A 4395-nucleotide genomic window follows, 5' to 3' on the forward strand; every position below is an offset into this window, starting at 1 on the left:
CAGCCCTTTATGGTTACTAGTGTATATATGTTGGGGAATGGTCTGGGTGTATTCGGGCTGTTTGTGTTTTCCTTTGGTCATGACATGCTTTATCAGGGGCGTGTCTTGTCATGACATGCTTTATCAGGGGGCGTGTCTTGTCATGACATGCCTTTATCAGGGGGCGTGTCTTGTCATGACATGCTTTATCAGGGGGTGTGTCTTGTCATGGACATGCTTTATCAGGGTGTGATGTCTTGTCATGACATGCTTTATCAGGGGCCGTGTCTTGTCATGACATGCTTTATCAGGGGGCGTGTCCTTGTCATGACATGCTTTATCAGGGGGTGTGTCTTGTCATGACATGCTTTATCAGGGGGCGTGTCTTGTCATGACATGCTTTATCAGGGGGCGTGTCTTGTCATGACATGCTTTATCAGGGGCCGTGTCTTGTCATGACATGCTTTATCAGGGGGGTGTGTCTTGTCATGACATGCTTTATCAGGGGGCGTGTCTTGTCATGACATGCTTTATCAGGGTGGGTGTGTCTTGTAATGACATGCTTTATCAGGGGGCGTGTCTTGTCATGACATGCTTTATCAGGGGGCGTGTCTTGTCATGACATGCTTTATCAGGGGCGTGTCTTGTCATGATATGCTTTGTCAGGGGGTGTGTTCTTGTCATGATGTGCTTTTATCAGGGGGCGTGTCTTGTCATGACATGCTTTATCAGGGGTGTGTCTTGTCATGACATGCTTTATCAGGGGGTGTGTCTGTAATGGCATGCTTTATCAAGGGGCGTGTCTTGTCATGACATGCTTTATCAGGGGGTGTGTCTTGTAATGACATGCTTTATCAGGGGGCGTTGTCTTGTCATGACATGCTTTATCAGGGGGCGTGTCTTGTCATGACATGCTTTATCAGGGGGTGTGCCTTGTCATGACATGCTTTATCAGGGGGCGTGTCTTGTCATGACATGCTTTATCAGGGGGGCGTGTCTTGTCATGATATGCTTTGTCAGGGGGTGTGTCTTGTCATGATGTGCTTTATCAGGGGTTGTGTCTTGTCATGACATGCTTTATCAGGGGCGTGTCCTGTCATGACATGCTTTATCAGGGGGGTGTCTTGTCATGACATGCTTTATCAGGGGGCGTGTCTTGTCATTATATGCTTTGTCAGGGGGTGTGTCTTGTCATGACATGCTTTATCATGGGGTGTGTCTTGTAATGACAATGCTTTATCAGGGGGCGTGTCTTGTCCATGACATGCTTTATCAGGGGGTGTGTCTTGTAATGACATGCTTTATCAGGGGGCGTGTCTTGTCATGACATGCTTTATCAGGGGGCGTGTCTTGTCATGACATGCTTTATCAGGGGGCGTGTCTTGTCATGATATGCTTGTCAGGGGGTGTGTCTTGTCATGACATGCTTTATCAGGGGGTGTGTCTTGTCATGACATGCTTTATCAGGGGGCGTGTCTTGTCTATGACATGCTTTATCAGGGGGCGTGTCTTGTCATGACATGCTTTATCAGGGTGTGTGTCTTGTAATGACATGCTTTATCAGGGGGCGTGTCTTGTCATGACATGCTTTATCAGGGGGCGTGTCTTGTCATGACATGCTTTATCAGGGGGGCGTGTCTTGTCATGATATGCTTTGTCAGGGGGTGTGTCTTGTCATGACATGCTTTATCAGGGGTGTGTCTTGTCATGACATGCTTTATCAGGGGGCGTGTCTTGTCATGACATGCTTTATCAGGGGGCGTGTCTTGTCATGACATGCTTTATCAGGTGTGGTGTCTTGTAATGACATGCTTTATCAGGGGGGCGTGTCTTGTCATGACATGCTTTATCAGGGGGGCGTGTCTTGTCATGGACATGCTTTATCAGGGGGCGTGTCTTGTCATGATATGCTTTGTCAGGGGGTGTGTCTTGTCATGATGTGCTTTATCAGGGGGCGTGTCTTGTCATGACATGCTTTATCAGGGGGGTGTGTCTTGTCATGACATGCTTTATCAGGGGGTGTGTCTTGTAATGTCATGCTTTATCAGGGGGCGTGTCTTGTCATGACATGCTTTATCAGGGGGTTGTGTCTTGTAATGACATGCTTTATCAGGGGGCGTGTCTTGTCATGACATGCTTTATCAGGGGGCGTGTCTTGTCATGACATGCTTTATCAGGGGTGTGCCTTGTCATGACATGCTTTATCAGGGGCGTGTCTTGTCAAGACATGCTTTATCAGGGGGCGTGTCTTGTCCATGATATGCTTTGTCAGGGGGTGTGGTCTTGTCATGATGTGCTTTATCAGGGGGTGTGGTCTTGTCATGACATGCTTTATCAGGGGCGTGTCCTGTCATGACATGCTTTATCAGGGGGCGTGTCTTGTCATGACATGCTTGTATCAGGGGGGTGTCTTGTCGTGACATGCTTTATCAGGGGCGTGTCTTGTCATGACATGCTTTATCAGGGGGGGTGTCTTGTCATGACATGCTTTATCAGGGGGCGTGTCTTGTCATGACATGCTTTATCAGGGGGTGTGTCTTGTCATGACATGCTTTCAGGGGTGTGTCTTGGATGGGGATGTGGTGAGGATTGATGTGTGGGGTGTTGGGGGCATGGCTGTTCCGGGGGTTGTTCAACTGCACATGCTTTCGAGCAACACTGTACTTATTGTACTTATTTGATGCTAATCTTAAGTCTGCGAGTTCTATGTTGCACTACTTATTGTCTTTTATACCTATTCTTATGTCTGCACTTTATGCATTGCTTTTATTCTGTCAACTGTATGCAAATTCTATGTTATTTGCTGTGAAGCAATTTGAGCTGCAATCCATGTATGAAAGGTGCTATATAAATAAAGTTATTATTATTATTATTATTATTATTATTATTATTATTATTATTATTATATTATTATATTTATTATTATTATATTATTATTATTATTATTATTATTATTATTATTATTATTATTATTATTATATAAGATAAGATAAGATATTCCTTTATCGATCTCCTTGGGGAAATTCGGGGGGGAAATACTTACATACTGTAAGTGATCTCTATGTTAGGTTATGGTTAGGCATGATGTCTCTGGTGACAGGGTTAAGTTCAGGGTTAAAGGTTAAGTTCAGGGTTAAAGTAAAGGCCAAGACAGACCTCCCCAGTTCTCTGTGTGTGGTTGCAGGCATACGATGTGTTCAGCTCTGCGCGCGTGTGGGTAGCAAGTCTGGGCAGAACACTGGGACAGCTATGGCAGAACTTGAGGAGTGATGAGCTTGTTATAATTACCTCGCTGTCATCGTCGTCTTTGTAATCCATGTCCTTGTTCTTAATATGGCAGAGCGCCATGACAGGAAACAATAGAGAGGACCCCCCCCCCCCTCTTGCATCCCCACTGCTTTTCTCATACTTCAATGTCATCAAGTTTCAAAAGTTTTGCTCCAATGTGTCCAAAACCTATACATTTTGTGGTATCTTGCGATCTTTACAAAAGATACATGCATGAAGATGTTCTTTTGCTAATCGCATGAGAGCATTGACCAGTGTTGGGCAAGTTACTTTTAAAAAGTAACTAGTTAACAGTAACTAAGTTACTTATTCCAAAAAGTAACTAAATTACTTACTCAGTTACAAATTATAAAAGTAACTAGTTGCTTCAGAAAGTAACTATTTGCGTTACTTTCAAGATATTTTTTTTACATAAACAACTTACACAAATCTAACTAATTTAATGTTGCTGTGGGACAAAGTGAGACTAGCCTCCAATCAAATGCTATGTATGTAGATATTATAATTACTATGTTTATATAGTGGATCATACAACACACAAACACATCACTGGTCCTGTCACCTTAGATCTGCCCCTGGGCTCTGGAACAGGCTGCCCCTGACACATTAGATCTGCCCCTGGGCTCTGGAACAGGCTGTCCTGACACATTAGATCTGCCCTGGGCTCTGGAACAGGCTGCCCTGACACATTAGATCTGCCCCTGGCTTCTGGAACAGGCTGCCCTGACACCTTAGATCTGCCCCTGGGCTCTGGAACAGGCTGCCCTGACACCTTATATCTGCCCCTGGGCTCTGGAACAGGCTGCCCTGACACCTTAGATCTGCCCAGTCCCTAGAGAGAATTGTACGACCTCTCTGAAGACTCACACTTCTTCTCCCTGGCTTTCAACTCAGGCTGAGCTGGGCACCCGATTTTAAACATATATCTCTGTACTGTACATCTTGTATTGTTGTATATTGTTTTATTGTGCTGTATATTATACCATGGTATGTTTTTTTTTTGTGCCACATTGCATTCCCTGTAGCCTTTTATTGACCCGTACAGCACTTTGGTCAACTGCGGTTCGTGGTTGATGTCATGTTGTAAACGTGCTCTATAAATAACGTTGAGCTGAGGTGAGGGCCGGT

Source organism: Notolepis coatsorum, assembly GCF_963971535.1.
Source record: "Notolepis coatsorum genome assembly, contig: SCAFFOLD_816, whole genome shotgun sequence".
Lineage (NCBI taxonomy): Eukaryota > Metazoa > Chordata > Actinopteri > Aulopiformes > Paralepididae > Notolepis > Notolepis coatsorum.